This window comes from Myotis nattereri (genome assembly GCF_964212035.1).
Source record: "Myotis nattereri genome assembly, chromosome: 10".
Classification (NCBI taxonomy): domain Eukaryota; kingdom Metazoa; phylum Chordata; class Mammalia; order Chiroptera; family Vespertilionidae; genus Myotis; species Myotis nattereri.
The window spans coordinates 57,310,395-57,319,864 of NC_138085.1; positions in this window are offsets into that span (position 1 = coordinate 57,310,395).

Below are 9,470 nucleotides of genomic sequence, written 5' to 3' on the forward strand. Positions count from 1 at the left end.
TCTCACCAGAACCTGGTCATACTGGTACCTCGGTCTCAGACTTCCAGCCTCCAGAAATATGAGAAAATAAATTATCTGTTGTTTAAACCACTAGTCTATAGTATTTTTGTTACAGAAGACTGAGAAGGCTAAGACAAGAACTTTAAATACATACTATTTATCTCCAAAAATTCTGTATAAATAGCAATCCAGTTTGATTTCAGCAGGGGAAGAAAAGATGATAGATAGATAGATAGATAGATAGATAGATAGATAGATAGACATATCAATCAATCAGTAGACAATTGCATGTTTCACTAAGGTCTCATATGAGAGCTTTAGTGACTTTTAAAATTTCTTAATGTTATGATATCAAGTACAAATGCATCTCAAGTTATTGACCAAGATACAAGCTCAGAAGTTACTCTTAAGTGTTTGATGGAGGATATACCAACAGCTCACATTCTCCATAGAGGCCATAATGACCAATGGAAATAGTATTTTCAGGAATTTAATGACCTGCTGAATTGGCAGAGGTGCTGAGGTACATTCTCAGACCTTTTAAGAGGGGTTATTAACTGACAGAGGTGTCTAACCTGCAAGTCATTATTGTTTTGAGAATTTGTAGACATATGAAATAGTAAATAAAAAAGTAATTACCTATTTCTGTGCTACAGAGTAAAAGGGTGAGAAGTCACATGAAATAATGGATGTGGCTATGCAGAACTGACAATATTGCAGAAAACAGGTCAAGTAGGTGGCAGATAAGAGATTCTTTGAAATTAGCTTCCCATCCAGCTACAAAAATAATATCAATGTTGTGTCAACGTATATGATGAATCGCAATAATGAAACTACATATGTTGGACAAAGGGGAAAATTAATAAACACTGGTCTTGGCCCCAACTTATTTACCAATAATCTATATTAAATGGTTCCATTTGGAAAATTCTTAAATAATATAACAGGGTGTAGCATCCCCAAAGATTGGAGAAGTTTGTACAACTCTAAGTATGTGGATATATTCATCTAATTATCAAATATTGGTGGCTGTATATTTGGTATGTAATATATGGTGATGTGAGATTCGTCTTTGCTCTTCTATTTAGGCAGTTCTGAGAACAACCCATAAACAGCTTCCCTCAAGTCTCCCATATATTTTCATCCATCATGCTTAGCTATTTTAATTTGACACTAGCCGCATCATGCTGCCAAAAAGTGCCTGGATAATTCCACATTGACATTGCTAATTTCTAGAATGTAACCACAATGTTTGACATTAGGCAGTCAGGCAGTAGCCAAAAGCATATTTTCTGATCTCTCTCATAAAACCTTGGTGGAATTAAAAAACACACACACACATATACATGGTTATTTTTAGTCCATCAAAGGTAGGAAAAGATAGGTGGGTTCACAGTCATTAAACTAAGAGATAGAGTATCTTTTAAAAAAACAAAAACACACAAAAATACATATAAAAAAACAAACAAACAAAAAACCCACCTCAATATAGAAAAATATGACATTACCTTCATTCATTAGTAATTATTTATTGTGAACCTATATATTCCAGCAATTGGGCTTTCCTACTCTGTTTGATCTATAAGAATTGTATACCTGATCTACTACAGACACTGTTTGTAAATATTATCTAAAAACTAGAGACCTAGTACATGAAATTTGTGCACAGGGGGGAAAGGCGTATCCCTCAGCCCGGCCTGCACGCTCTCCAATCTGGGACCCCCGGGGAATGTCCGACTGCCGTTTTAGACATCTGTCAGACATCTGGCAGTCAGACATCCCTCTTGCAATCCAGGACAACTGGCTCCTAACCATTGACATGCCTGTCTGCCTAATGCCCCCAACTGCCCTCCCCTGTTGGCCTGGTTACTCCCAATGATCCTCCCCAGCAGGCCTGGTTGCCCGCAATGGCCCTTCCCTGCTGGCCTGAACTCACCCCCAACTGCCCTCCCCTGCCAGCCTGATCTCACCCCTAACTGTCTCTGCCTCGTTCCCACCACCATGGCTTTGTCCAGAAAGAAGTCAGACATCCAAAAGATGGCTGGTCATCCCAGTCTAATTAACATATTACTCTTTTATCAGTATAGATAGATTATGTAGGCTAGGATTGCTTAAATGGGGGAGGGAAGCCTTTTTCAGCAGGAGGAGATGCTTTTGGCAGACAAAAATAGATAACCCCTATATCTGGACTGATAGCCAGTCATATGCACTATACTGCCAAACCGGTTATTAAAAAATTGAAGCACTTTCTTACACCTTACACCAAACAGCTGTTGCCCTTAAAACCCCTCCTCAGCCCCCACCTTCGGTTCTGCCTTTGCAGGTCACCCAGATTAGGTTCTGATTGGTCAGTTTCTATGCCAATTAGCGTCAAAAGCTCCGCCTCCTAGGCAGCCATTGGCTCCTCCCAGTCAACCCAGATTTGGTTCTGATTGGTCGGTTTCTCTGCCAGTCAGCATCAAAAGCTCCACCTCCTAGGCAGCCATTGGCTATTCTGTGAAATCCAGGATGGCCCAGCTGACAACTGTCTCTCTCTCTCCAGGCCTATCTCTTAGCCCTGTGGTCGGCAAACAGCCGCTTGCAAGCCACATGTGGCTCTTTGGCCCCTTGAGTGTGGCTCTTCCACAAAATACCACTTGCGGGCTTGCACATATAGTGCAATTGAAACTTTGTGGCCCATGTGCATAAGTCAGTATTTTGTGGAAGAGCCGGTATTTTGTGGAAGAGCCACAGTCAAGGGGCCAAAGAGCTGCACGTGGCTCACGAGCCACGGTTTGCCGAGCTGCAGTTTGCTGATCACTGCCCTAGCCTGATCTGCAGCCTCCACAGCAGCTGCTGATCAGGCCCTGCCTTTCTCACTGAGCCCTCCCACCTGCTGGCCACCAGCCTTGCTGTGATAGGAGCCTGTGGGTGTGGGCGACAGACCGAGAGTTGCTCCATGCACTTCCTGGTGACCATTCGTTTGGTCCTTTTGGTTGTTATGGCCATTGGCCTTTTAATATATAGATGCTCAAAATTCAATTAACTCTCCTCCCCTTTCTCTCTCTCTCTCTCTCTCTCTCTCTCTCTCTCTCTCTCTCTCAGCAAAAAGGCAGAATGATAAAATAATCAGAGAGAACACAGATAATTGGATCATTCTGATTTATAGTGGAAAAAGAAATGAGCTTTTAAGCTATGAACATACATTGAGGAACCTTAACTCCATATTACTAAGTCAAATAAGCCAATCTAAGAAGCCTGCATACCATATGATTCCAACTGTATGACATTCAGGAAAAGAGAAAAGTAAGAAGATAGTAAAAAGATCAGTGGTGCCTTAGCCAGTTTGGCTCAGTGGATAGAGTGCCGGCCTGCAGACTGCAAGGATCCCTGTTCAATTCCCTGTTCAATTCTGGTGAAGGGCAGGTATCTCAGTTGCAGGCTCCTCCCCAGCCTGGGCCTTGGTCAGGGCAAATGCAGGAGGCAACCAATGGAAGTGTTTCTCTCACATTGGTATTTCTCTCTGTCTTTCCCTCTCTCTTCCACTCTCTCTAAAAATCAATGGAAAAATATCCTCAGGTGAGGATTAAAAAACAAAACAAAACAAAACAAAACAAAACAAAAGACCTGTGATTGCCAGAGGTTGGGGGGAGAGTGGAGGTATGAATAGGCAGAGCACACAGCATTTTTAGGGCAGTGAAAATACTAAGCATGCTAACTATCCTGATGGATACATGTCATCCATCCATCCATCCAAACCCACTGATATACTACACCAAGAGTGAATCCTAATGTAATCTGTGGATTTGGGGTAATAATGGTGTGTCAATAGGTTCATAAATTGAAACAAATGTATTACTCTAGTGGGAGATGTTGATAATCGGGGAGAATATACACAAGTGGAAATAGCAGACATATAGAATATCTATGTACCTTACCCTCAATTTTTCTGTGAACCTAAAACTACTCTAAAAAATAAAAATAAAGTCTTCATTAAAAAAGGAAAAGCAATGGCTTAGAAATGATATATTCTGTCACTTACCAGGTATGTGATCTCTGACAAGTCACTTGTCTGATGATAATAAAACAATACTCAATAATTCACATATCATTTTGAGACTCACGTATGATATGTCACATCTGTTTCTCAACCAGCATATAAACTGTATGAGAGTAGACACTTGGCCTATTTCACTGACTGTGATGAGGGAGATGCTTGGAGATAGTGGTAGGCAGGTGGAAATGTGGAACTAGGAATTAGGAATGAAAGCAGGTCTAAGATGTAAATGAAGAAGTCATTTGCACAGGAGAAAGTCACAAAACCATGAAAGGTGAGTTACTGAGAGAATTATATGTTGTTGAGAACCATTCCAACTCTCTGAACATTCATGCCATGATAAATGCAATGAGGGGCTGAATAGTTCTTTGATGATAAGTAGTGTAAAAGTAATTGGAATCATCACTCTGACAATGAATTCTAGTCAGCAAAACTCTGGATAAAGCAGGCACAGGAGAGTGAGTTTAGTATGTATTGAGCCCAAGATATAGCAGGTTGTTGTGATCCAACAAATAACTAAAATATATCCCTTTTCATATGATTTACCTTTTTCTCAAAAGTATGGTTTTAAAAAAGTCTGATTTTTGAAAATTGTGATTATTGGGTTAAAGTTGTACTGCAATTAAGATGAAGAGAGAGAATATTTTAGATTAAACCCTGAATATCCCCTTGGTTTTATAGAAGGAAAAAAAAAGGCTGGACTCTTTGGGTGCTAAGCATGACTGCCTGAACTTTGCAACAATCAGAGAAAAAAAATTAAGAATTAAGTTGGTAGATCACACTTAATACCTACTAGGGACATGCTTAAAACAGCTGGGCTCAGCCCTCATCATGGCTGGTATCCCTTGCCACTGTGCTGTGAATTTCTGACACTTTGTCCAGATGTCATGTTGAAACACTTAATCAAATACACACTGTATTCCCCAAAGCAAGGCACTTAGACCATATGGTTGATGGTTTTCCCAGAACCATTAATTTATTTACTTAATTTTTGTATGTGTATGGCAGAGGTGGCTGTGATTCCAACTGACTAAAAGGGATAAACAGATGGTCAAAGCCAGATTATATACAAAGGTTAAAATATTCATGACCATGATTCATCAGGAGACCAAAAGCAAATCCAGATAGGATTTCCTGCTAGTCTGAGACGCTCCACCACCCCTTCTAAAATTATAATTGTTGGGTTATCTCCATGTTCTCCTATTCATGATCCTTCCACTCCAATCAGACTGGTTCCCTCGTAATCTGCTGTTTATTCCTTCCACATCCCTGCCTTTACGGTTTCGTTCATACCACCACCTTTGCTGCAGGTGCCACCCCTTCGCATTTTCACTGACCAAATCAGACCATTTTCCAAGATCAAGTTCAGGCTGTAGATTTATTGACTCCTTCCCTGACCATCCTTACCTATTATCAATTTTTCCCTCTTATAGACACTATGGAGCCATTGTCTCTATACGTGTTATTTAGTAACTGAATCATCTCTTTTATATAGTTAACATTTTATTCCCAGGTTTCTCCTTGCAAAACATTGCATTCTTTTGTGTTCTGTCTTTTATGCCTCCTGATTCCCATTAGATGCCTAGTTGTTCATGTTGCACACCCTTGCATTCAATAAATATTTGTTGATTGATGGAAAATATAGTTAATGGTAGTTATTTCTAATGGAAACAAACTATGTTTAAGGAAATGTAATGATTTCTTCTTAAACAAAGCATCATAATGTGAATACTGTTAACAGTCGCCCTAGGGGTTACAGTTTTGTATTGTATTATTTTTCTGTTTAAAAATTAATAATATTGTACCATAGCTGCTGCCTTTTAAAATTTATTGGCATTGATTGGAGTCCACTCTGGGCTGTGATGAATAGCTTTGATTTGGGGCTCAGTGCTACAATTACAGTTGAGGGCAGAAACAAAGTGAAGACTTTGTCAATAGGTCAAAACACTGAGGATATAAATAATATACTAATATTATAATTTTCATCTTCAAAAAGTTATAACATATTAGCAAAGGCCATAGGGATCTCAGAAACTGGTACACTCTCATTTAAAAAAAGAAGATGCTTTAAAATATATATATATATATATATATATATATATATATATATATATATGGTATTTATTGATTTCAGAGAGGAAAGGAGAGGGAGAGAGAGAGACATAGAAATATCAATGATGAGAGAGAATAATGATCAGCTGCCTCCTGCACACCCACTACTGGGGATCGAGCCCACAACCCAGGCATGCGCCCTTGACAGGAACCAAACCTGGGACCCTTCAGTCGGCAGGCCAACACTATCCACTGAGCCAAGCCAGCTAGGGCACATTTTTTTTAAGAAGGTACATTTTGAGACACTGACTGGTAAAAATTCAGAATCAGTACTCCTGAATATATGCTCTTAAGTATATGTAGTATACTAACTAAAATCCTCTTAGTATACTTTTATTATACTAAAGTACTTTTATTATACTTACAATATACAACATGCAGGAGAATTTGTCATTCAGCCATTTACCTGCTTTCTTTTGTGGCCCCTTTTTCTCTAGCCCTATTTTGGGATCTTTTACTCCAAGCTCCCAGTTCCCTCTGGTGCTTTTCCCAACCCTTGCAGATGCCTAAACTCCATGCCTAACTCGACACACTTAGACCAGCCTCTCTTTTCAATAGTTGCCAGTTGGAACTTTTCCAACATGGAACTGCTTCAGCCAACAGCTACATTTGCAGACTATATGTGCTACACCTGCCAGGAATATTTGTCTTTATTTTCCAGAATCCAGAGATGACTTGATAAACTTTGAATTCTAGATTAAGAGGAGAGGATTTTTAGAGATTACCAGATCAATGGATTCTAGGCATTTTCCCCTGTCATTTTATTCTCCCTCCTGCCCATCTTGCTCTAGTTTCCAGCACTGGGATTTTGCTTCTGGTTAACCTTGACCCTGAATACATTCATATCTGCCTGTCAGCTCCCTGTGCACAACACTCCGGAATGAAAGCCACTGGTTTCCAGCCAACATTTTCTCCAACCCATTTCTATCTCTGTCTTTTGTCAATATCCTATTGGGATCCTGGATGCTTCCATTGCCAAAACCACATATGAACTTGGATTTGGTGCCTGGAAAGCACAGAAGGGATGTTAGTATTGGTTTAGCACCTAGATCTGCTCCAATTCAGCCACCATTATGCTGCTTCATCAGATGGCACTGTTTATCCAGTACTCTTATTGTACCAGGTGTTTTTCTAAATATTCAATGGTAAAGAAATAAATTTTGTTAACTAGATATGTGCTCAGAAATACCCAAGAAAGTGACACTCAGTGATAATCAACAAACTGATTTCTAGGGAGGGGGGAAAGCTCACTTTCGATCTATGTATTTCTAAAAAGAAAACTACGTCGTGGAGAGCAGATATGTAGCCCAGCACGTCTCATCACAGAAAACATTTCCTATGGAACAGTCAAACGTAGAGAAAAATAGAGCCAGAGGTGATCTTAATCATCTCATCCAAACCTTTATTTTATAAGCTGAGGTCAAAGGTGTTAAGGAACAGAGCCATACCAGAGTCCTAGTCTTCTGACTCATAACAAAGTACTAGTATAATTATAAATTTACAGGTATATAGTCCATACTTCAAACAAAAGTTATAAAGATGAGGGTAGCTAATATTCTTTGATCTCTTAGCATATGGCAGGCCTGATGCAAAGTATTAGACCCATTGTCTCATTCAATTTGTATAAAAATCCTAAGAAGTAGGTAGTATTATCATTCCCATACTACAGATGAGGACATTGGCAGTTTGCATTCTATGATTATTATGAGTAGCAACCAATATCAAAGCATAAGTAAGAGATGGTCACAACTCAGAGTGAAAGCCTGGTTTGGTTTTGTTTTTTTATCATACATGGAGAAGGAAGGACTGAAAACCAACAATTACAGAAGCTTGAAATTTATATTTTATTCTCATTTATGTTTGCCATGACAATTCACTGGCCTGTCATGGAACAGGAGAAAAAAAATGAAGCTGAAAATGCCTTTGTTGATCACATTAAAAAAATTACTTCTCATTCCAGTTTTATTTTAATTCAATGAAGAGACAGAAGAGCTGACTTACTGTTTAACATTTCTGAACCAGGGCCTTCAGGCTTTCACATTCCTATTCATGTTTTTGCTTATTTTCTTTTCTATGAGTTCCCAAGACCTCCTTCCTAAGCCTCCCTTCTGAGACTCATAGGTCTCAGAAAATGCACAATTGTGATGGAAATGCACTGTTGTGATGAGCATTGCTGTAACCTGGAGTATGGGGGCTTGTGAATGTCAGCTTTCATGTCCCAGGGACCTGGAGAAGAAATGGCTAAATGCAGTCATTCCGATGGAATCAACAGATTGTGTTGACCACCTCCATCATCACCCACAATTAACCTTCTCTTTACTTGGACGTTTTTTGTCTGGCTTGACTATGTTTTTGCTTCAAACAGGCAGTCTGAGCATTTTGTGGAGAGAAGAGGCAGGAGAGGGAATGTGACTAGAAATATGGTTGTGGGTGTTTTTTAACAAGTTCTCTAAAAACCTTAAAAAAAGACCTTTTAAAAAAATCTCTGTGAATTACCTTCTTTTGCTTTAAAAATATAGAAAGCTCAATGTTCCACACTAGTTCATGAGACACACCCTTTCGGGTACAAAAGAATGATCTCATTTTAGGCACTCAACCAAAACAGAATAATTTGTTTCTTTAAAAAGAAACTTCTACTAAAGTTGAAAGTATGCCAATACATGGGACATATCGATTAAATACATTAACACAAGGATAATAATTTCTCAATTTTTAAAAATATAGCTCACCTAGGTAAAAAGCTGTAGAGGAAAATTCATCATCATTTCACAATGACATCTTTAATTTTTTCAAGTTAATTTTTTTCCAGTTGCCCTTTACTTTTCTTCCAAAAACACAGAAATTTGCCACTTTGAAAGTCGATTCCAAAACATTGTCAAGTTGTAAACCAGGGGGGGCAGGGCGGGGGGGGGGGAATCAAGCATTTTTAAGCAGAGATCAAAGTACAGTGAAGAACTGACAACAAAACAAAACCTATGCTTTGGTGTTGAATTCTAAAATGTCTTTATGGGGTTTTAAACATGGTAGCGATCCCTTGTCAGGGATCTCTATTCACTTATTCAAATCCAGCAACCATACCTCCAGCTGCGCCATTTGCACACGTGTTTAATGCCATCTTGGCATGCAAGTGAAAGATACTAGGCACCCGCTGCCTGTGTCCACCACGTGGTGGGCTTGGTTTGGAAAAATAGAAAATTAAGCTATTGCAAAATCAACATATGGTTTCCCCCAGTAAATCTGCCTGAACATTGCAGAAAGCATGCAGCATAAGACTTTTATGGACAGAGCAGTAGAGTCAAGGAAAAGAAGCTGACTTTGGGCT